Source organism: Copidosoma floridanum, unplaced genomic scaffold (genome assembly GCF_036245765.1).
Source record: "Copidosoma floridanum isolate Cflo_tuat_1 unplaced genomic scaffold, Cflo_Japanese_pri ptg000004l, whole genome shotgun sequence".
Classification (NCBI taxonomy): domain Eukaryota; kingdom Metazoa; phylum Arthropoda; class Insecta; order Hymenoptera; family Encyrtidae; genus Copidosoma; species Copidosoma floridanum.
The window spans coordinates 21,753,791-21,780,602 of NW_028321881.1; the positions used below are offsets into that span (position 1 = coordinate 21,753,791).

General features: G+C 33.7%; 1 protein-coding gene across 9 annotated transcripts in view; it reads left to right on the forward strand.

Moving 5' to 3' along the window:
* kuz (zinc-dependent metalloprotease kuz) overlaps positions 1-26,812 on the forward strand; it is a 539,267-nt gene that overhangs the window by 297,162 nt on the left and 215,293 nt on the right. The gene's annotated exons all lie outside the window — the stretch shown is intronic.

Consider the following 26,812-nt stretch of genomic DNA (forward strand, 5'->3'; position numbering starts at 1 on the left):
TGGTATAAGTCTTTATTCAAGTCAGGGGGTTCAACCATGTATGGCTTCATGGGATAATAACAATGTATGTTTTTATATTTAATTAAATAGTTACAGATAACTGCACAATACTACTATCAGCTAAACTTAAATACAATCAATTGTATTTCGATTTACTGGATCCCTTGGTTTCTTTGTAAGCATAAAGTTTTTGGTGAACTGACATTTTTTGTTAGCATTTTGTAACGTTGCATTTTGCAAGCCCTGTCAATGTGTTAAAGTCTATTACCACATTCCTACCAAATCACATGGAAATATTGTATAGTTTTTTTTCTCAAAACATCCCACATTCCCCCACCAACTTCCTATGGCCCACCCACAGACCCCCACGAATTTTTTCATGGCCCCCACCGCCTCCTCACACCACTTTTTTGGAACCTGACCGTGATTATATCGTCGTTACCTATCTTTAGACAAAACTGTCTTATTGCCATGATTTATTTTATCGTCAAAAAAAAATTTAAAGTCATGAATTGATTCATAGGGGGTTGTTGCGCAAAATATCATTATTTATACAACTAAGTACGTTTAAAAACCAATTTACATGGAGTTAACAATATTTTGAAACCAAATAATATATACACATGTATTGGTGAGCATAATTATTATATCATCATCACTTATATAGTCCTTTATTACACAATTCTTCTTTTTATGAACATAAACTCGAGTTAAATTAAAAGTATCATTAATATAAATAATGAAAATTTCGCATCACTTTATGAGTCATCTTATAAAGCCTAATAAAACCACGAAGACTTACGTCCATATCTATTTTGTTTTGAATTAGTGATAAAATTGGTATAATAAATGAACACTATATACATTCATGATATGTATTTATAATTAATAAATTTTACCTATACATAAAAAAATGATAACTAAATCATGTTATGAATATAAGATACATTATTATGTTCAAAAATTTCTTTCCAAACCATATTTTAAATCTCTAAACTGTTTTCTCTACCGACTTAAACAAAAATTTTATTTTTATTTTTGCATCTTGATAAAGCCACGTATAATTGACCATGAGAAAATAAAGGTTTTTTTAAGTATAATCCCACATTATCAAAACTTTGACCTTAAGACTTATTTATAGTCATAGCAAATGCTACAGCTAATAGGAATTGTTCTCTATACGAAAAAATAAAAGGTAATAATATAGTATTTCCCGTATTTAATGTAATTCTTGGAATAAAAACTTTATTACCAATTTTTTCTCCCGTTACTATTTCGCCTTTTACGTTATACTGCAGTAATTTAGTAATTCGCAATCGTGTACCGTTACATAATCCGTCTGATATACTCAAATTTCGAATTAACATTACTATTGTACCTTTTTTTAATTCAAGATAATAAGGTGGCAAGCCTTCACAAATGTTTTTTAACATTTCTACGGGAAAATTTATATAAATGTTATGATCTAATTTATCAACACCTTTATATGTTGCAGTACCGATGCTGTAATAAGTTTTAGTTTCCCCATGTAATTTACTTAAAATCTTGTTGTTTAAAAAAAAAGTATGTTTATTATGTGAAGTTAGTATCACGTTATTGTAATAACAGTTGCAGTAATTACCAAATATTTAGTACAGACATCATCTGTTATCTAGGATTTAGGAATGTTAAATGTTTCTATGTCCCCTTCTCCAATTCTTAACACTAATTTTGAAAATTTATTATTACTAGAACGGATATTATTTTGTTATCTTAAAATTTTGAAAAAGATCCATAAAAATGATGATTTAATAGTTTCTTCTATTATTAAAGTTCTATTACCGTTTTTTATAACTGGAAAAATTTGTCGAAAATCTCCTCCTTATACTATTAATTTATCACTAAAGCAAAGTTTTGTATTACACAAGTCTCTCAACGTTTTATCAACGATTTCTAAAGCTTTTTTCGGAATCATAGAAGCCTTGTCCCATATCATTAAATCAACTTCCCTTAATTTTTTTTTTCAGTTTCAAATTCTAAAAATACACTTTTAATATTATCTAAGTCTAGAGGTAAACTAAAAGTTCTATGACTGGTCATACTTTTTGGTAGTAATACAGATGCAATTTCTGTCCAAGCCATTGACAAAATATTTTTGCCTCTAGAAATAAAGTGATTATTGAGTGTCTTATATAAGTAGGTTTTTCCGGATCCACCAGGACCATCTATGAATTATATTTTTTATCTTGTTTACAAATAGTTTAAAAATTTTTTTTTGATCTTTATTTAAAGTTGTGTACATTATATCGAACATTTTTTTACTGAAAGATATTTCCTCAATATTGCAATTATTTGTGTAGTTCCTAATGGTTGGTGTCGGTAAACTAAAAGACTCACATGATTTACCGTTTGATACCAAAATACATGTAATTTATTTAAAATAAGTTTAAAAAAAAGCGTTTATTATCTTTTGGAGATACTATGTTTAATCTACCTATAGCAATATTTTTTAGCATAACTTTCCTTTTTTTCCAAATTTTAAGTTTATTGTCAAAAATGTAATGTTCTGGATTGTTTACATATTTTAGTGATTTTGCAAAATCATCTACTTTATTTAATTCAAACCAAGCTGTAAGGGGTGTTTGATAATTTTTTATTACATTTTTGATATTATTTTCCTTAAATATGAGTTTTTGTTTATTTCTAAGATGAACAGCTAGATTTACAACTGTAGGACTTCTACCACAAATTGGATATTCTTGAAATCTCTAAGCTGCTTCCATTGGACTTACATATCTAGCATCCACGTAACTACTAATTTCATCTACTATTTCTTCATTTAGTTCGTTTGATTTTCCTATTTTAATGTATGTTTAATATCATTAATTAACATGAATAGAATATTGGATTTTATCAAAAAGCTTACGTGTTTTTTTTATTTCAGATAATAATTTGAATGTTTCAAGATAACTTAATGTATTAGGAATCACTAGTCCCACTAAAAATTTGACGCGCTGACGTCAAATTTATCATATTCCAATATTTATCATTTTCCAACAATTACTTTACTGTGTAACTTAAAAAGTTAAGAATAAATAAGAACAAATCCACAAAAATTGTAAAAATGTATTTTTTATAAAATATTCGAAAGTTGGGTGGTTGGCGCGCAGTGCGCGCAGGGGGGCGTAAGCCCCACTAGTGTATATATATATATATATATATATATTGGTTACTTGGCCTGTGTTTATGTTTGTTATTTTTAAGTGAGTCCTACGCAAATGTACATTTATTGTTATTCAATACTTGATTTATGGAACAAATTGTTCATTTTCATAATATATTTGTATACCATAACATATTTCTGGGTGTTATCCCTAGCTTAGGTTTGGTATTATAAAAGTGCGCTTTGTTAAAACATATAAGTGTATCTCTTTTATAAAACGCGACCTTATAAAGTAACGGGTAAGCAAATTTTAGGTATACGGTATGTGTATTGAAAAGGTTGTAAGGGGACGTGATAAAAACCAGTTTACATGTATGTAGCGACATACTGGTATGCTTATGTCTTAAGAATTCGTTCAAAATAATTTTTACAGTAGCTTGCTGAGTATTTCAAGCTACTTGCTGTGCGTAACGTTGCCCTATATATAGCATACAAATAATACATGTATCACCTTACCGCGTACACTTTATTGTCCCGTTTGTTTGTTTGTTCGGTTTTTTTTTTTTTTTTTTTTTTTTTTTTTTTTTTGTGTCAACTTTTCAGATACGCACACATAAATATGTCATTTTCGTTAGAGGACTTAGAGTTTTTTTTCAGTGCGAGTGTAATGGGAGGGAATGAGTACGAAGCGTTGAGCTACAAAACAAAATTGAGATAATAATGGACGCGGTCAGTCAATATACAGATGTCAAAATTTTCTAATATTTGATACTGTTAGGACTGAGAAGTAAATGGAACTACGTTAAAAGCTACGGATCAATTACATAGGTTTTTAATAGTAAATATGTCGGATCATTATCCAGCACATAAAATAGAGAAGTCGATTAGGTTACACGGTCAGAAAACAACATTTCAGCCATGGAGGTACACAAACGGGCCATTGTTAGATGATGTGGCAAACGGATGGCCATACACAACAACGTGGAAATAGGGGCGAATATAACCCCGACACAGTGTCTCAGGTACACCTTTATACTACAAATGGGACCTGATCGCACGATCCATTTACATAGTCTTGGTGAAATACCCCAATAGACCCAAGAAATACCCAGAGCCCAAACACAAAGTGTATCTCTGCATTCGTTTACGAATCCTGCAAGTATGCAGTTGCCGACAACAGACAGCATCAGCCAACTGCGAGTGGAGATCTTCAGCCATGACTCAGGTAATTTCCCACCGCATGGACAGCAATTCACTACAGGACCTCGAGATCACTGCCACCCTACCCTGTTTAACCAGTTTAGATAAAGTAGGGGAATTCACGAAAATATTCCCAGCACTTTTGCTATGTATGGGCCACAGAACTACCAAGCATTTGATTATCAGCACACCAACGTGAATCGCAAATTAGGTGCGAAGGATACACGCTAGATCTTTTGACTCGTTGGAACGTTGAGTTTCACTGACGTGCTAAAGACCACCTGGTTGATTTTTTGACCCGCTTATGGAAATGTGTGACGACATACAACCTGTCACTAGAAGAACTGTTGAGAGTGTTGCCAGCTTTGTTTAATGCGGAAACCAATAATTGGTTTAGGTAGGAAAAATACCACTGGCGTACCATAAGCAAGTTTATCACTACTTTTTAGTTGCAGTAAGGGATATACGATCTACAGGGTAGGGTTGATAAGAAAGCTGAAAAACAAACGCAGGCACCATGTGAGAATATTGCGAGTTACCTATCTAATTTACGAACCCTATTAGATAAAATTTAACCGCCCCAGCCGCTCTATGAACAGATGAATCGAGCGTATAGGAACCTTCATCCCTATTATTTGAGGGCACAGGCAGGCAGCTTTAATGATTCTTTACTGTTGATCAAAAACGTTGAATTAACCCAACAGCAAGACAGGGAATACCGCCCGCCCCCACCATTTGAGGACTGTTTGTTTCCAGCGACATCCTTCATACCCCCAAAGCAGACTGCATCGAAGAAAGTGGTGGTAGTATCGAGTACCCTCACCCCTAGCGTCGAAGATACCGCTAAGTTACTGCTGATAAAATCATTGACCGCTACTGCCAATACTACACTGGCCGGGGAGGATAAAACGGCAGATCAGTCAAAGAGTGTGCACCAGCAACTAAAGGAAATGCTAGCTTCGTTAAAATATATGATGCTAGAAAAACATGAGGCTGCGGTATGGTGCCAAAACGCCGGAGCATTTGCTTCTAAGGAGGAAAAATCAAAGGGCAATAACACAAAAAATCCTAGTGAAAATACCTTTACGGAAAACAAGGATCGATTGTGCTTCATTTGCCGTAACGTTGGACACTGGCGTAATGATAGCCCCTACCATGAGTAAATTACTAAATGCAGCAAGATAGAGGACAAACGCTACAAGTGCTTCAAGTGTAACACAGAGAGACTGGAGTACGCCAAAGGAGGGGTGCAGTAGGAGTCGATGCTGCCTAACCAAAGCAAGACGCGACTCCGAATAAACTAGAGACGATAGTAAACAATGCAGTAACCAAAGATAAGGAACGACAGAGGCTTTTTAAAACTTGTTCAGCAATAGGACTTATGGTACTGTTATTTTTGACGTGGATAGTAGGGAAAATAGGCTATGTACAGAGGAATAATAGTCGGTGGGTATATCAGCTAGGAGAATTTTTGCGAGTGGCTCTGTCTACTTTCAAAAATTACTGAGTAAATACTTCTGTAACAATAACACACTGGACAGACAAAGCGATAAAAAGAATCAGTTCTATAGTCAACTGTATGCACAGAAATGGCCTAGAAAGTGGGAAAGTTAGAAAAAAACACCTATCTCTGAAGCAAAGGACAGAAGGAGTAGGTGGAGCTGAGCTTTTTACCGTCGACCGATGTCCTAGTGTCCGCCATGAGTTGAAGACTTAAAAGAGGGGCATATGGAGCTAAAAAAGTGATGGGATTTTCGCACTAGCAGAGAACCCACGTCACTATTTACTGTTTGATGTCCCAGGTATTATAGTGCAAGCCCTCCTAGACAGCGGTGCAGTACACTGTTATCTGGGGAAAGAAATCACAAAGTGGTTGAAAAGTTCTCAGCCTTGTCGTGCTACGATTTCTGTTGCCAACGGCAAGGTATTCGTCGTCCAAGACTTAGTAAGCATTCAGTTAACCATCAGGCAAACTACCGAGACGTTCATATTAGGATTAGTAGACGAATTGGAGTACGAAGCCATTTTTGGGATAGATTCGCTGAAAACCTGTCAAGTTACTATGGATTACGGTAATGTATAGCGTACTCTTACAAGTCCCTGGCAAGAATTGAAGGAAAAGGAAAGTGACCACGTATGCTTAGCAGTGGTCGCTGCTGCGGAAGGATTGATAACGGTGACCTTTTCTGAGGAGCAAGAGTTGGAGGAAGTCCTCGATGATCTGATAGTCCCTCGCCCGGAAAAGCTCGGTATCACTTCCGTAGCCAAACATAGTATCGATGTGCAAGGTCACCCCCCAATTAAACAACGTCTCCGATGATATGCGCCTAAAGTCTTGTAGATTGCGTATGATGAAACATATCGGCTATTGCACGAAAACATCATCGATGAATCCGAAAGTGCGTAGTGTAGCTGTCGGCTTCTTGCACCAAAGACAAATGGGAAATTTTGTTTTTGTATAGATTACCGAAAACTTAACAAAAGTACACGAAAAAACTCTTGTCCCATGCGATTTACGGACGATATCTTAGATAAATTGCGCCAGGCAAGGTACGTATCGAAAATCGATCCTAATGAGGCTTACCATAAAATCCTCTTAGATGAGAATAGCAAGGAATAAACAGCGTTTGCTGTATCCAGTAGAGGATTATACCAACATGTGCGCATGCTTTACGGATTGACCAACGCCCCAACTACATTTAAGACCATCATGGATCAAACAATCAAACCGTAATGGGAACCATACGTTTACGCGTACATGGGCGATATCATAATTGTTGCGGAAACATTCAAGGACCACCTCAAGTGGTTGAGGATTGTTTTTAAAGAAGCATTGAAAGAGGCGAATCTACTGATTAATCGCGAGTAATTAGAGTTAAGATGTTGAGAGGTCAAGTACCTTGGATACGTGGTTAACGGGAAAGATCTCAGGACAGATCTCGACAAAGTGAGGCCAATCTTGGAGTACCCTGCACCTACAACTCTCAAATAACTTAAGAGATATATAGGATTGATTAGACGGTATTCTAAATTCATTCCGGATCTCGCTGAAAAGAAATCGCCACTAAGGAAGCTCATGTCCACAGACGAGAAGTGGCAGTGGACCGACTAGTCAGCCTTTAAAAGCCTCAAACAAGCCCTGGCTAAAGCCCCGGTTTTATCGAGGCCTGATTTTTAGCAACCGTTTGTCCTACAAACGGATGACACTGACTATGCTGTGGCTGCTGTATTAACACAGAATTTTGAGGGCGAAGAACATCCAATATGTTATGTCAGCCGCACACTAAGCAAGCCAGAACGGAACTACACCGTGACAGAAAAGGAGTGTTTGGCTGTACGGTGGGCTGTGGATAGATTAAGGGGATATTTACGAGGTGAACGTGTAGCTCAATAGATTGAGAGACCCTGTAGGAAGATTGGCTCGGTGGAATACCGCATTGCAGGCATGTGACTTGAAGTTTGTCCATTGGAAGGGAACATTAAGTCCTGAATGCCCTATCCCATGCACAGGAAAACTCAGTCGCTGTAATTACGTCCTATGTAGAACAAGTAAGCGATAAATGGTTTTTGAAACGGGTAAAAGGGATGCAAGCGGCTCCACGGAAATGCGAAAATTTGAAATATGAGAACGGGACTCGACGCTAGAGGACCTCGATGAGTGGAAAATTGTCTTACCGGAAGAACACCGTGTCAAGGCACTTCACGATGCTCACGATACTTTCCAAGCTCGTCACCTAGAAGTGCCGCAATTCTGAGCTGTGATTCCCGGAAAAACTTATTTTGGCAGTACCTGTAAGAAAAGTGAGATAGGAAGAGCCATTGATCGTCTGCTGTCGCTCTCTCTCTCTCTCTCTCTCTCTCTCTCTCTATGTCTCTCTATTGTAATCCTACAGGTATACCTATAGGCTTTTTGTATTGTTTTTTTTAATATTCTGCACTTGTAGAAAACGATAAGTTAAATAATAAATTAGTATTATTTTTTAATTGTTTTTCAAAAATATCTTCTTGGTGAACAAGATTATTTTAAAATATACAAATTTGACTATAATTTCAAGCTTTTCTGAGATCCTCCAATTGTTTTCACCCTAACTCCTGCGTGTTAACCTATTTTCAGTAAAAAGCCAACGAAGCTCGCATGCGTTTATAATTACGGACAGAGACAAGGAAATTAACACACATTCATGTACTGTTAAACGTATGTATGTACCTATGTGTAGGTAGATAGTTTAGATACCCTTCACCGCGTATTGTTGTTCTTTCTCGGTTTCGTTGCTTATGTGTTTGTAAATTTAAAAAATTCAAACATGATTTCTCATTTGCTTTTTCCTAACCTATAATACACCAATGAAAAAATAAATTCGTAAATTAACTGTTTTTTAATAGAAAAATATAAAATAAGGATTAGTTAGGGTAAAAAAATACTTTCTTACCATAGATAATTAAATACCACCGATATGAATAACGTATTCTTTGATGTTTCAAATCTGTCAGGGGTCCCGAGACGCACACCTGTTTTTAAACCTCAACAATATATTTACTTCTATCATTGTTAGAATTTTCAGTAACACTAAATACCAGTATATTTAGCATTCTTTTAATCCTTCTTGGTACTCAGCCATAGCATCCCGCAGCTGGTATTCACTCTGTGTAGGGGGACAATTTTTCACCAGTCACATCATGAGTAAGCTGTTTTAAATCTTGTGACAGATTACCAACTGTCATTTCAATCACAGAATATTAGTCTATGTCAGCAATAACCTTATTTGCATCCTTTCTCATGACCTTTGCCTCAGCCTGCAATCCTGCTATGGACAAGAATGCCTTCTTCACTTTATCCACAGACTTGTGCAGAGTTTTAATATACTTGAGCAGACTGGGACTTCCATCACCATTATAAGTGCATTCAGGGCAACTATAAAGCAGCATGGGTTTCTTTTTCTTTAGCTCTAATACTCTTATTTCAGAAGTTGATACTCTCGCACACTTAAAGGTTGCATGGAGCAAGTCATTACGGGAATGGCACACCACAATCAGGGCATCAGTAGCAAAGCCCTGGGCACACTTTCCACATCTCGATATGGCACTCAACTCAACAACAGCAGCAACAACTGTCAACTTAACCTTAAAGTGCTCAAGGCCCAACAGCGAGAACAAATGTTCTATTTACACGCAGGCAAGGCAAGCCACTAAAACTAACACTGGAGGAAACTTAATTCAACAGATAAAGACTATTGAACGGTAGATAGAAACATTACAAATTAATAACTAAGAAAAATTCTAAAAGAGGCGGCAGCAAGCGTGGTCAAGTGCCGATAGCAGACGACCTTATCGAAACTAATGTTCAATTAATAGTTATCCTAAATACATAAAAGTAAATGAATTTTTCAACAGTTACATTTAGGAAACAAAATGTTTTAAACAAACAAAATTAAAGCAGATAGTTCTATGGATTAGCCGTATAATAAATTTCTTACTGATTAAACATATTTGCTATATGAATGTTTCAGGGTGTGCATCAGTACAAAGTATTTAATTTTTTTTGGTTTATGCTTCTAAAAACGTGATACATTACTATGTGAATTTCAGATAGTAATTACAAGTAAAATATTTATAATAAAATACAAAATAGGTTATTAGCAGTTATTAAAGTTTCATGAAAGCCATTTAGAGATTGAAAAATTTTTTGTCCTGCGGTAAAAGTTGTAGAGTCATTGATTATGCAGTTCATGTTAACAACGCTATAAATTTATGTAGAAATATGTAGAAATAAATCTGACAATTTTTAAAAAGATGTTTACTACATCAATATTCTTGGATATTTGATAGTAAAACAAGCAAATGAAAAAAAATACAACGAGGAAAAAATATGCCCATAGGTCAGTTCAGAATTCTTTTCTGAAAGGGGTAACTCTTTTTAGTAATAAAATAAGTGCTTTGGTTATGTACTGCACAAAAACCTTAAATTGAGTGCTTTTAGTATAGGTTTAATAAAGCATAGTACTTGCATTTTTGAAATATTTAAGGAAGTAGTCACTGTTATAAGACTACATAATTACAAAAATTTTTAGTGTAGTTTTAAATTAAAATAAAATTCTTGTTGATAAAATTTAACACGAAAAGAAGAATTTCTTTTCTGAAAGATTTGCATCGTATTTAAAGTGATAAACGTAGAAAAATAAACAATCAATTATTTGAATTATTGGTCTAGCTGGTAAAAGCACGTTTTTTGTATTTAACTTTAGTTTAAAATTTTGTTTTACCCTAAGGAAAGTTTTTTTCTTGGCGTGGACTAGTATTTACTCTTTTATGAAATGACGTCATAAAACGTTCTTAACACCATTAGAGATAAACAAAATCAAAAGTGCTGACATTTGAACTACCATTAAAAATTAAAAGCTCACAAAAATTTAATTTGATTATTTAAAGTAAAGCTTCACTAATTCTTAAACAACATTTTTTTTAAATTGTTTGAATTTGGCAAGATTTATCTTACAATACTAAGCTATTAAAAAAAAACTAATTAATCAACGTGGTATTCTTTTGCCATCAAAAAAGGCGAAAGAAAGTAATTCTACCAGAATTGAAATCATTTCCACATTTTTAATCATTATTTAAAGTGTAAAAATAGAAAAATAATATTTGTTTAAGAAGTGTTAAATTATCCAAATTATTATCAAAGTATTATTACAGCTGAAAAATTACATACTGTCAAAAAAATTATGAACAGATTGTGTTTGCCTGAAAATAATTTATAAGTCAGATTTCAATTTTAATAAACTATTTATCACAACACAATTGGTATACACGTTTTTTCTTATACCTAAGTAAATACGATTTTGTCTTTCTATGAGGGACCGAGAGTGAAGGGCACGAGAAATGCGAAAGAGGCCAAGGGGTGGTGACAGAGCTATACATAATTCAATGTGGTTAGTTTTATATAGAAATAAAACAAATTTTGTCTTGTATTAAGAGGCAGCAAAGGGAGGGGCCGATCAAGATTGTTAGGGTGCCGAAGGGAGTACATGGGGCGTGAGGAGACTAATGTAAAATATAATTGACTTATTTTACACAGGAACAGAAAGAATTTCGCCTTTTTTGAGAAGGGACGAGATGGTAAGAAAGGGACCGTCTACTTCCCTCTTCTACTCTCTAGCTACTTCTGAATCTTCCTTTATATATATATATATATATATAGTTACCTCGGTGGGGCATTCCACACAATCCCCCACTGACCCCCATTCATCCCCCACTGCTCTCCCACAAAATAAGATAAAAAAGCGTTATTTTCTCCCTTCTTTTGACACATTGCAGCTTTTTCCAAAACCCCTCACAGCCCCCCGCACAATTTTTGTTACTCCACACCGCCCCTACCCCCACCACCCCCCACACTACTTTTTGGGAACCTAACAGAGATCATACCGTCTTTCTCGGACCTTGATGTGTATAAAGACGTTCACGTGTCGTATGTGGATTAATCTATTATTTTTAATCTGCTTCATTATTAAATTATTTTAAGACACAACTGTTTTATCGTCATGATTTATCTCATCATCACGGAGAAATTTAGAAACATGATTGATTTGTACGGGGTCGTTACTTAAAGCGTCATCATTGTTATGTATTAAATTATAAAGTTAACTGTTATATTATATAGTTAATTGTGTGGGACATTCTCAGCAACCTTCCACCATATAAAACCATTAATATTAGTTGTTTAAAGATTATTTATTTATTAATGTTTTACTCACAGTCTTTTGAGAGAAATATCATTTAATACATCATAAAAAAAAAATTTGTGTACCGTTACATAATCTGTCTGATATACTCAAACTTCGAAGTAACATTACTATTGTATCTATTACTAATCAAAGTTCATTTTAAAAAAGAATATTTTATAGATGGTCCTGGAGGATCCGGAAAAACCTACGTATATAAGACACTCATTTATTATTTTCTTCTGAGAGGTAAAAATATTTTGTCAATGGCTTGGACAGAAATTGCATCTGTTTTACTACTAAAAGATATGACGAGTCGTAAAACTTTCTATTTACCTCTAGACTTAGAGAATATTGAGAGTGTTTATTATTAATTTGAAACTGAAAAAAAATTAAGGGAAGTTGATTTAATTATATGGGACGAGGCTTCTATGATTTCGAAAAAAGCTTTAGAAATCGTTGATAGTACATTGAGAGACTTGTGTAACACAAAACTTTGCTTTGGTAATATATTAATGGTATTAGGAGGACATTTTCGACAAATTCTTCCAGTTATAAGAAATGGCAATAAAACTGTAATAATAGAAGACACTATTAAATCATCAGTTTTATGGAACTGCTTCATAATTTTAAGATTACAAAATAATATTCGTTCTAATGATGAAACATTTTCAAAATTATTGTTAAGAATTGGAGAAGGAAACAGAAACATTTAACATTCCTAAATCCTAGATAACAGATGATGTCTGTACCAAAATATTTGGTAATTACAGCAACTGTTTTGGTAATAATTTAATACTATATGGACATTATAAATATACTTTTTCTTAAAACAATAAGATTTTAAGTAAATTAAATGGAGAAACTGAAACGTATTACAGCATCGATACTGCAACCTACAAAGGTGTTGATATATCAGATGATGATGTTTATATAAATTTCCCCATATAAATGTCAAAATTATTTACATTATAATAATGTTTATAAGACTACCCTGTAAAGTGTAAAATTTTAGGCTACGGTTACATGCATCGGAAGTAGCTAGAGTCATAGCAGAAAAAGAAAAAAGTCTTCTCACATCCATTTTTGTAAAAATACATGTCCTCGCTCTGACTTCCGTTACTGAGTGAAAAAGTAGTGTTGGGTAAAGTTGAGGTGTGATTTACAATGTGGGATAATCAAATAATTAATCACCAGAGGGCAGCATGTGTTTATGAAGTACTATATTATACTACTGGCATATGTATATTTCATACGTTGTCAAGAAACGACGTGAAATTAAATTGAATTAAAGCACACTGAATAAAATATTACACACCCGTAGGTTGTGCAAGTGATTGATGTCAAAATTAAATCTGACGAAGTTTTTTACTATGCAAATGACGATAGCATATACGTGCACAGTAATACAGCAATGCAGAGCCGTTATACGCATCGTTCGTCAGAATGATTGTAAAATATAGAGAAAATTGTCTTAATTTTCATTTTATTTTTACCACGTTAATTAGTTTTAGCCTTCCAGTCACTGTCCGCTACTCCTCAGCTCCACAAAATGATTTATTTAATAGTGAAGTATTGAACCAATTCAAAAGTTAGGGGGTTGGCGTGCAAAGCGTGCAGGAGGCGGAGTCCCACTAGTGTATATATGTATACTAGAAAGGCTTTGTCCTTCAGCGTGCTACCTCTTCCTTTCCAAAGAAAGAAAAGAACAATGAGTTTAATTTTTAATTTAATTTTTTAGGTATGTGATTTATTAATTATGATTTATAAATTAATGATGTATTTCAAAAAGCTAGTACTGTCAGGTAACCTATGAATTTTGGAAATTTTTCTTATAGTTTTTATTTTGGAGAACATACAAAATAACAAAATTTAGGATAAATATAAAGATAGTTTAAGTGCTAATTTAATTGATGATTAATACAGTCTTGATCTTGTACACAGAAATCAAACTATTACATTGGAAAATAAATCTTGTTATTTGGTTAGTTAACGAATTCTTGTAAATTTTTAATTAAAGAAAAATTACGATCGTTAGAAAATTGCATTTTGTTCAGAAATAATTAATTGTATCTATGGTAAATTAGATGCAGATCAAATAAAAATTCTCAAAACGATATATGAAGGAAGAAATAATCTTTAATAATGGTCCTGGTGGTTCAAGAAAAACATTCCTACACAAAAGTCTGATATATTACGTTATTTCTCTTGGCAAAAAAATGTTTTCTATGGCACGAACTGGCATCGCCTTAGTATAATTTCTTAAAGAAATAACCAGTCATAAAACCTTTTGTTTATCTTACATTGTCTTAGATTTAAATGTTACGAGCTCATTTTTTAAATCGCAATCTGGAAGAAAAAAATTAAAAAAAAAAGATTTAATAATTTAGGAAGAGGCTTCAATGATCCCAAAAACAGTATTAGAAATAGTTGACAAAATTTTTCTTGGAACCTAAAGGGCAGTAGGCTAGTTTTATCTACTAAATTCACTAAAATCACTTCATAGTATAGGAAGATACAATGCATAATATATAAAGCTCCAATTCCCTCACACTTTGCTTGGTAAACAATATACTTACGTAGAAAATGTGTTCGAGCAAGATAAGATACTTTTTGCTTGGAATCCATACAATAATAAGAAACTGTTGGCATGCATTCCCTATTTTTATGATTTTTTTAGACACTGGTACTTAATTCGTGATCAGTAATTGTATAAGGAGCATTTTTTGATCCCATTCTGACTATTTTAATTTTATCATCCTTGACTTGGAAAAAAAAAATAATAACAAAACTTTCTCTAAGCTAGGTCTGAACAAAAAAAGATCTCCGCTAAAAGAATTGAGAAAAGAAAACTAAATTATGTCTTATTTTGTGAAGAGCAATGGCCAAGGGCAGAAGGTCCACAAGGGTCTGTGGGTGGCTGTGGGGGTTTGTGTAAAATGCCCTGCTAGGAAAAGTATACAATATAGAAAGGTATGTATGTTGATCAAAATTGACTAATACGTACAATATTGGTTGAAAAAAGGTGATAGTGAGGATGCAATTTTAAAAATGCGAAGGGTCCGCATAACTTCTTTATGTTATTTATATTCATTCTGAAAGCAGTGGCAGTCTGAATAGTTCACATAATATTAATACGTACACTTACTTACTTACTTATTTACTTACTCTCTCTTTCTCTTTCTCTCTCTCTCTCACACACACACACACATATGTATGTATATAATTCATCATCGCCCGTAGGCTCAGACATGGCATTCTTTTACACAAGCATAGTGTTAATTAGCCATTGGTGCACCTGAGTGTACATATATGTTTTTATATACGTATATAAAAACATGTGGACCAACTCAGTCGCACCTATGATCACGCAGACGAAGCGGCAGCGAAACAGTTAATCGACCTTCGAGAATCAAGAGCACAGGCGAATGAGCGCGACTTGAAAGGTGACCAGAGGATCACCCATCCAAGTACTAACTGCGCCAATTGCAGCTTAACCTCGGAGATTGACGGAACTGCAACTCTACCGTTGCGCCACTGCGACCACTATATATATGAGCACGTAAAGTCCTCATAAGTAACCTTACATACACGCACACACACACGCATACATATTTATTTATTTATTTATTTATTATGGACTTGGATAGTAAAGTATTTAAATTTTATATAAATCACAGTAAAAATTTTAGTTTATTCTTGCATTTGTACGATTTAATCTGTCCATACTATAATACACAACACTATTCCAGCCAATAAGCTAACACTCAGTGAAGATACAATGCGTTTTGTATCGTTGCGGGCTCTTAATAAATCGTCGAAAAATCGAGATTGTAATGACCCAACGCAAATTAAACTTTACCTTTGCACTTATATTATATTTAAAACAGTTAAATTTTAACCCACCATCTTCTGAATCGATAACTAAATACTTTAGAAAGATACATAACATTTCTTAACGTTACGGGCTCTTAGTTCTTATTTTGAGGAGACAGAATCTTCAAACTAACAAGCCTGTAGAACACGCTTATTGGAATGGAAAAATTGAAAAAAATTCATGCAATATTCTTAACATTTGTAGAATATAAGACGCCCTAATTAAAATGCACAAATTTAATTGCTTGCGATTGTGAAAGTGGTTTCCGCTGAAATTTGAAATTTGTAAGATTTTGGTCCCACCACTTTAGTGGCATACAACTTTTGAATACAATTTTTTTTGCTATCTAAAATGCGTGAAAATGTTTTTTGCAATAGTAACTTTAAAATTCTATACAATGAAAAAACTGAAAACTTTGTGTTTTAATTCCAGGCGTCCTTAAAACTGCAAATTTTTGAATGAAACATGAGTCAGTAACGCTAATTCATCCCCTTTTTTGCGTCTCAACCTTAAGGAATACTTTTTTAAGGTCTGAATTTTGTTATAATTCTTAAGTAATTAAAAAAGTTTTCCGATCGATATCCCTTTAAAAAACTTTGTAATCGACTGGGACATGAAATATGCCGTTTTCAGTATAGTGACCCACACACACACACACACACACACACACACACACACACACACATACACACACACATATATATATATATATATATATATATATATATCGTTAAATGTGTGAGGCATTTCAAATAACTCTCCACTGCCTCTCAACCCCCTCCCCCCACAAACTAAAGAGAAAATTTGTCCGATTTATACGTTATTTTAATCAAATAAATATTAAATCGATCCCCCCACTACCCCTACACACGATTGTTTTTGCTCCCCTACCGCCCCCTATAATGATTTTTCTACTGTTTCTATACACTTTCATTGTTGGTGAAGAATGGATAAAAAGGATGCATAATCAATCAGCATGTACTAAATATACATACTAACGATGGTTTCAGTAACGATACAATGGCGTTTTCTGTGATGAAATTGATAAGAAGAAATTTTTTTATAATTTTAATTATGAAGCGAAAACAATGCAAAATTTCAGCTATTTTTTAAATAATTTCAGGTAAATAAGCTTATTTAAGTGTAAATATTACCCGTATCCTTATAGAAATACGAAAACACTAAAAATTAAAAAAAAAACATAACAATTTTTTTTAATGAAAGGTATGCAATGTAGTTATAAAAAAAAAACATTATATACGCCACGTAAGAGAGCATACGTACGATAAAATAATACGTTGGCTTATCTGCGACCAAAAAGTTAAAAGATCAATACATCCACGGCATTATTTACATGTACATAGTCTGGAGCATAATGAAATAAGTTAACATTGCGAAAGAAAATTTCGAAGAATACATGCATTAAAAAATTATTTTAATAGAGTTTATAAGAGAGTAAATAAAGAATTTTAATACCATGTTAATAATTACTCACCATTATAGTAATGTTTAATACATAATTTTCTTACTTCATTCAGAACACAGATTAAACTATTCTGAACGGAACGTTAAATGTCAAAGTACACACATTAATATGTTGAAATATTTATGATGATCCGAAACAAAAAAAAAACAAAAAAAAACAAAACAAAAAATGAAATGATAAACAACAATATTAATTGTAAAAATGTTTCAAGTACTATGCTATAATTTTTTTTATCAAGTAAAATTATCGTATTTTATTTATTTCTATTATGAACCGTTCTTAATGTTTACCACCGACCAACTAAAGCTAATTTTTTTTTAACCATCTTACTTAACTGATGTGAGAGATATTTATTATATCTTTGTTTTTATGGTCATTAAATTTACGATTAATGTTTTTTGATTGAAAAAAATTTTTTTATTCAAGATGTTTTGCGTGAAGGATTATAATGTAATATAAAAGTTGGCGTGTGAAGCGCCAATTATCACTTTTCATTTATTTTACAATCTTTTATCGAGAAGTAATCTCATCAAAATTATTAACGCGTTAAATTTCAAGATAGAATATTGACATGATCATTTTTATAATCTTAGCAATACTTCTGACATTTGTTAGAAGCTGGCCTTTGCGCTCTCTGCCTGCCATTATCATTAACAATGGGTTGTGTAAAGTAAATTAAAGATACTACATGTACTGTATGACAGGATTTAAACGTAATGTTATTTGATGTACCTTTAAGACTTTCCAACTCGTCCACACTCTTTGTTTGGAAAAGTTTTTATTTAAAAAAAAATTGATTGTTATTTAGACATAAACTAATAAAATAGAAAAAACAAAAGTTAAAGTAATTGTACAGTGGATGAAAGTGTCGTGTAACATAAAAATAACAGATGTCTAAGAAAAATTCTAGTTTTTCCATGAAGAGAGGTGACGGATTAGCCCCTCTTGTCCCTGTCATAAAGTTATCAGAGAAAAAATTATGAGTTAATTTACCTGGGTGTGGAGGGGCTGTGGGGGTTAGTATTCCATAATGGCCCTATGATAAAGTATCGTTACAATGCATTGTAAATTTTTCTAGGAAGATGTGGGGAAGAGCTGGGTTGGGCCAATTAACTCATATGCATCCTTCTTTAATATATTTCCGTTAAAATAGGAATATTATAGTATTATTTCAAAATATTTCAAATTTCCGTAGGAGGTATAGGGATCTGTGAGGGGATGGTGGAGGGCGTGGGAAATTCGTACAACTTTTGTTAATTTTAATTCTCAAAGAAATGGAAAGAATTTTCCCTTGTATTGTGAGGGGTGAGGGGGCTGTGAGGGCTGTGGAGGTACCAAGGGGATGGGGGAATGTGTGGACGGCCCTACTAAAATAACCATAATATAGGAAGATACATATTAGTCATAAGATGCTAAGTTAAATCTTAATGATTTGTTGTTTTTTAAGTGTCTGTATATACTAAATTGATATTGAATTTTCTTTAATTAGTTGTATTTTATGAGATTTTTGCCAAGTCAAACGTGACATTAATTTATTCATATGTTTAAAGTTAAGTATAGTGTAAGTTAGAATTATATTATAAGTTCAGTTAAAATAGAACATGCGAACTACATTTTCGTTGTTTCAATCATGAAAAGTAAGATAGATATCTTTCCATCCTTTTGTTATGTTCAAAGACCGCTGTATTAACTTTTAATGTATCCAAAGAATATAGACACTTTATGTTAATTTTATTTTGATAATCTAACGACGCACATCTCTCCCTGAACCCTCACGCAACCTTGCAAGTTACCCCGCTGCTTCCTCACCACCTATTCAAACTTAATGCTCCCCCTTAACCCCTTAAATTACCGATTCTTGCCCAATCAACACGCTGTTTGTGGTTGTAAAAGAATAACTTAATACTACAATTTTATATTGTATCTGCATTCTAAGGGCACGTTCAAAGTTCGTTCAGACTTTGAAACAGACTTTATAAGACCTTTAAAAGGCATTATTGAGGTCCTACAAAGAACTAACCTACGATTGCGCACAGAAGGGTTGGTAAGTATATCAAGCAAAGAGGCAAAGCGATATAACACTTTGTTTGATTTCGGCTAACCTTGGAAATATTCGTATAAGTGCAAGTGCGAAGGGAAGTTGCATGTGTGGGATTGCTCTTATACAGGACTTCAGTGGGAACTATGTCAGTGGCAAAATAAACGTGGTACGTATCAATGACTCTCCGGTTGACTCCGGCCAACCTTAGTAATACTTGGATAGTTGTGGGGGCATAAAGTATATGTGATACTCACTGCACCCCCTTTCCCTCCATCCCTGCAAATCACTGATTCTTACACATGGCGGCAGCAGTGGTGGCAATATAACTTTATATACTTGCTAGTAGAGCTCCATCTAAAGTCACCTCATTGAAAATTTTACACAAAAGAATAAGAGAGATAAGACCATTTACGAAAAATAAGAATAACAAAAGGCTCATATGTACTTACATTGATTTTATCTACATACGTTTATAAATAGTTAGTATATAAGGGACATTAACACAAGAACGTAAATGCCATATATTTGATTATTTTTCTTTAAACGGCCTTTTCAAGATTATGCACAAGACTGGTTAGCGATGACTTCTACAGTTGTTATTATTACATTATCATTTGCATTTTGAATCATTAAATACGTGTGTATATCAAGTCGCATACGTTTACGTAAACTTACTATAGCACTTCGAAAGACTTGAGACGGAAAGAAAAATAAAGTTATAGTTGAAGTTAAATGGAGTAGGGTTCTGCAATATACAAAAAAAACAACCCAACCCAAAATTGTATTTTTTTCCTTATTTAATATTAAGCATAAAAAAAGAGTAGAAAAAAAACAAGAAAGTTTGTGGGGAAGGGAAGGTGTAAACATACCCACCAAAATTATTACATAATACAAAAATAATAAATCGTAATGTAATTCGATATACTATCAAGACTTTTCACCTTATAAACTACATTTGTTCAAAAAGCTTTTTATTTTTCATTAAATTTATTGTTATTTAGACAGAAACTAATGAAACAGAAAAAACACAAATTCAAGTTCTGAAACGGTAGAGGTGGGATGTAGACATACATAAAAACAACAGATATCTAAAAAAAAATTTTATTTTGTAATAAAGAAAAGTAAGAAATTAGTCCCTTGTGACTCAATCCTAGAGTAATCTCAAAAAAATTCTGAGTTAATGTGGGAAGGTGTGGGGGAACTGTGGGAGTAAGTTACCCATTTTAACCCTATTATAAATTATGTTAACAATACATTTTACAATTTTGTCGGAGGCTGTAGGGTAAGAAAATTACTTCATATTTACCCTTCTGTTACATATTTTCACACAATAATTTTAATATTTGTAAAAGGGCTATAGGAATACTGTTGAAGGGACGTCTAAAATTCAGAGCGTTATATGGGTGAAAGGTGTGTAAGGAGCTTACATATTTTGGAGAACTGTCAAGAATTTCCACTTATATATTATGGTGTAGGGGGATCATGGGAGTGTGGGAGGGCGTCAGAAAACAGACTGTGGAGGCAGTTGGTATCATGCGGGGGGCTCACATACTTTTTGTTGAGTATAATTTACTTAGTTGGGAAAAATATAGAGAATTTTTTCTTGTTTCTTGGGTGGGCTGTGGGGGGTTGTAGAAGAACCACGGTCGAATAAGGGGGAATGTTTTGACAAAGCCACCAAAATAAGTATATAATATAGAAAAGTGTTGTGTGTGTGGGTGTGTGTAAGCGTGTGCGCACATTTAAATGTATTTATGTATTAGTGGGGCTTTGTTTACCTGCGTGCTTATTGCGTCAATACTCGCAACTGCTACTTTACAAAGAGTTGTAACGTTGTACTCGGCCAGTTAAGGACATGCACACTACTAGCCCAGGTACTGCTGTGCGGCATCAGCCTCTTTGATGCGATCGTCGTACCCCAACACCGCAACCCAAATACCCCGCACAGCAGTTATTACTAATAATTATAAGCCGATCAAGTAGCTACTAATAGACGGGCCACTGAATTCCCGCCAATGAGCCACTAACAATGCCCCCCAGGGGGCCAATACTAATTTTCTTCGAAGCCACTACCCGCGACCCGGAGTCTCTACCAGATATGCTCGAGAAGGACACGAAGTGCACTTCGCGACCTGAGTTTTCTCTAACCATGCGTCGCGTATAGCTACTAACACTCGGCCCCAGAAAGTCACTACCTTGCAGTTAGGGACACGGAAACGCGTCGTATTCACTCTAACGTATATCCTGCACCCACCACCGCTACCTCACATCAACAGATAGAACGTACTCACGGGCTTATATTGACGTTCGCTACCAAGGGACTTCTGGCCCTGAATTTTGGCTCTGGCTTCAGTTTTTTTGTCAACTTCTGCAGCCACCCAATCGCACCCACCCAGCCAAGACCCTCGAGCTTCCTTTCCGGTCACAAGACCCTTATAGGAAATCTCCGATGAATTGCAAGCCACACAGTAACTTTTGCTACTGCTCCGAATCTCTCATCTTGTTTTTTCACGAATAGACAACTTAACAGAAGATAGCGAAAAATCGAACTGCTGGTTTCCAGCTACTTTTCCTTGCTCGGTACCTCGGAAAAATCCCTACCAACAATCCTTGACCGATCGCCTACCGTCGATCAAAGATTGCTGATTGGCTGTTTATACAATAGCTCCCTCTTTTATTTATTTAGTCGTCCTTTAATCTTTATTGACATAAGGTTTCGACCGGTGAGTCGTACCGACGCTTCCACCGGCTTAGTCCTCGTATTTCAGACCGTTCCACTCTCTCACGAGTAGAGGCGCTGTCATGAGCAACATACCCGCCACCGACCAACAAGCCACACCTCCCCTGCCTAAGTCACGTCAGCGCTGTTCACTGAGCGAGTGCGCATGACTCATGGCCTGAGAGATATTGTCCGATTGCGCTGAAAACACAGACATGCACGCACACATAATGCCTAGAAATTACCACAACCATGCCTCTGCGTATGCGTGCTCGACGCTGTGACTTCGTCGTAGGGTTAAGATTTGTTATTAAGTTTTTAAATTAAAAAAATCTTGTAACCACAAAATTACTGCACTTTTTCATTAAAATTATTTCTGCTCTTTTTTGGATTTATTTTTCATAGATTTCATTGTTTCTAAGACAAAATAAAACAAGTTGTTCGTATTGTATTGATAAATAATTATTTGTTTGTCATGTCATTGATGAAAAGCAATCGAATAATTACACGTGTGCCTTTAAATTTTGTTCTAAAATTTTTTCATTTATACTTTAAAATTAGAAATAAAGTTTTCATTGAAAGTATCAATTTATATTCGACCTTTTCAATTCCTTATGATAAATATTTCATTGATTGTTTTGGAATTGTCTTAAAATGTCTTTTAAATACATAAATTTTTTTTCTTTGACGACATTAAGGATAAATTTTATGATGTTTGAAATCTGCTTTACAATGTATTTTATGATACGTTATGAATGTGCCGCTCTTCTACAATTTTCTTGACGTAATGTAGATTTGTAAATTTTACATTACATGTTGTGTTATGATGTTTTATCGAAAAAATTGGGTTAGAAGTATGATGGTGTTGAGATCAATTACGTCCTATTTAATTAATTTTTTTGCAATTTTTTAACTGCATGTTAGTAGTCCTTTTCAAAACTACTTAATTCAATTAAAATAATGATAAATACACAACAAGGAAATAAATAGAACAGTATTGCTTCTGAAACCAGTGTATTTAGTCAGTCATGATGAATATTTCTTGTTACAAAATATTTAATATAATTTTTAAATCGCCCCCCCCCAAAATAATTAAGTAAAGGATCAATAGGAGTTTGTAGGAAGCTGGGGGCTGATGGATAAAATTAATCATGTGGGGAAAGAGTGGAGGGTTGATTTGGAATAGTACTGGGTCCAAGGGGGGGATTCTGCTATAGTTTTCTTGGGTTAAGAGAACTAATAAATATATGGAATTTTCTCTTATTTTCAGGGGGCTAAAAAGGCCTTGTGCTAGATCCTGTAGGTATGGTGGGGGCCATTTTTAGAGTCTTCCACGCAAAGAACTGATATATATCTCTGTATATTATATAGTTTTTTAGGCAGAAGCTGTCCGTAACCCCCCCTCCTCGTCTTCTCTACCCCTAAGTTCTTCCGCGTTTCCCTGAACCTCTGCTCTAAATAAGAAAATATTTTTTTCCTCTACAAAATCATTTAATTTTATTTTAATTTAGCTCCTCTCGCTGTCCCTTTCTTTCCCTTTCTCGGGAACACTTTTTTCTTGTCTTCTTCCCTAGCTCTCTGAGCCTTCCTCCAAAATAAGGGGAAATTCTTTTTTTTTCTTTTCAAAATTAACACTATTCATTTTTGGCCCACCGTCCCTCAACCTCCTCATATTTTTTGTACTCTTCCCTCACCTTCCCTTAAAAAAGACAGAATTCTATTTATCTGTTGTTTCTCGCTAACCCCTCTCATATTTTACGTGCCCTTCCTCAAAGTAAGGTCAAATTCTCTTCATTTTTTTGGCCGCCCTCACCCCCCGTCCTTGATTGATTTAAGGTACAATGGCTTACAGTGCATAATATTAGTAAAATTTATTCAAATTTGTCGATTTTATTTTTACTCGATTGGTTTGTAAAACAATCAAGGTTGTTACCAAGCCTGAATGAGAATTTGAATTCTAAATGTCTCTGTTATGTGAAATTCCTCCATTCCACTTGCTAAATGTGAATCCTTTAAATCAAATATTACAACGTCAAATAATTTTATTTTTATATTTTACTAGATTTATTAATAATATAATTACTTCTATGAAAAAAATATTTTTTAAAAATATATATTCTAATTTCATAACTGCTGCTAGATTCAACTGTTACTTAGTTTCTTACATAAGGACTGACATAAAGATAACAAATCACAAATAAAACAACGCAGAAACCTTGGATATTCTATACTTCGATACGATTCCTGGTGGACATTACCGAATGGACATTTTACTCAAATTGATTCTACTTTATAACCGCTTTATTGAAATTCATTTTATCAAATTTAGTTTACCAAAATTAATTTTATTCAAAGTACTTATAAGTACAAAAAAAGAATTAGAATAATCGGTTATTTATTACTACATGCTGTATATTTTTACATAAATACAAAAGAACTAATGTAATGAAAATATTGATATTCTGGTTAGAAAATTTATATTAAGTGCAATTAATATTAAAAATGTCAACTCTGTTACTTCAGCTTTATGGCCCAAGCTGAACTTGTTGACCATGATATCGGCATAGTTCATCATTTTTTGTACTTCTTCTATCAAGAAATAAGGATTTGCTTCATGTTTTCTCACATTGACTATAAATCACTTGCGTCTACCCTCACTTATATTAATAGTTTCATTGGAACATGCAATCGCTGCTTCATGCTGGTTTAACAAAGCAGGTGGATAATAAGGTGGTGCAGCTCGTCTCGTATCTAAAGTGGATCGCTCCTTAACGTTCCATCTTCGAAACATTTGAGTACTGACTGAAGGCCATCGTTAATTTTATCTTAAAATAAATGAAAAATGCAAGGAACATTTTCCCCTGGTATGAAAGCTAGAGCTAGCTAAATATATATACAAATAGCTTAAATCCTTCTATCTCGCCAGCGTACTTGCAGCTTCGTGCCTTAAATGTTTGGTAAAGTGAGTGGCTCAAGTGAATAAGTAATATAAAAGTAAGGAATTGAGAAAACTTACGTCAAAAGCATTTACAATTGATTGTTTGAACTCACACACAATTCTCTGTGTTCAGCACTTTACAATATCATATTAATCGGCTGCAGATTGAATAGCGTTGAGAATAGTATAGTATGTTAATTACTCTTTGAATGATAAAAGCGATTATACCTATGGAATTAGGAGTATTTTTTTATTTTTTTTTCGTTTTCTTTCAATTATTTTAAGTACGGTAAATACTTGTGTGAAAATTATTGCAGAGATCTGGTTAGTTTTTGCAAAACAATATTCTTCACTGATAACAGTTAAAAAAAAAAAGTTTTGTAAAAAAGCCCATCCTAATTTTTCATCAGCTCTAAATTTTTTGGGGTTGCGAAAACAAAAAACTTTTTTAGTTAATGCTTTGTAGTCTTCTATTAAAAATTATTTTTTTTGTTAGGGTTTTTTTTAAAAGCATTTTAGCAAACGGTCAAAAGCAGCCAAAAAGGTTAGATTTTCTGTCAAGTGTTACTATCACTGATGCGTTTAAACTTTCTTTTAACTTTATTGCTAGAGCATGTTTGTAACAGTTATATTACTTACGAAATTGAGAAATATACGATTGTACATAAATATTTCCACGTGGGTATATTATTGTTTGTAGGAACATTTGCTGATTTTGTACGCACTGTACAAAAAAAAGATACTCGGAGTATTCGTCAGCGTTTTTTTTTTAATGAGTCGTTAGCTTTTCCTCTTCGCGTTAATTATAATTTGAAAAATAGGAGTGTATAGCTTTGTTATGCTTCGAAAAACGAATAACTCTTGACAAAACTGTGATCGTTATTGACACCTCTTGACTAACACTCTTTTAAGTGTACATGCTGGCATTGCTTGACTTGCCTTAACTGCTTGTTGTTAATTTAAGTAATTTGTTTGTAAAACGGATTTAGTAAAATCGTTTTCGATAAAAAGATTTTTTGGTTCAATATCTCTTAAATGTATTCATTAAAATCTCTATTAGGTTAAATACGTTCAGTCAAATATCGAGATACTATTCAACAAAATATTGAAATACCTTATTGATGCTGTAACAACACAATTTTTAATAGATATAAAATTAAATTCCTGGAAAAAACCCTGGAATTACTCTGAAGGAAAATTCCAATGAAAAACTCGCCCCGAAACAGCCGGGGTTACATAGGAACTTTTCCCAATGAAAACAGTTTTTGAAAAAATCTGCATTCACCGGGAATTGAACCCACGACCCCTAGAACTGCATTGTATCAGTAACAAGCAAGCTTACCACTGAGCCAACGCCGCTCCTTGCTAAGAATTAGTTTTATGATGATAATAATGTAACATCATGAAAAAAAACTTTATTGCGAAATGTTGATAGTAATGAGAATGTAAATTATGTATGTTTTCTGTAAATCACACACAAATAAATGTGAACAATAATTAATACTTGTTTACTTTCATTTGTACATCAAGATCAATTGTCTGTATTAAAAAAAACCATGTCGGAAAACCACATGAAAAACCACATAAAAAATCACATAAAATAATGTGGTTTTACCACTCCATTTTGACATGGTTTTATATTTTGAATAACCACACAGTTTTTAAAAACCATGTGGTTTTAAAAAACCGTATAG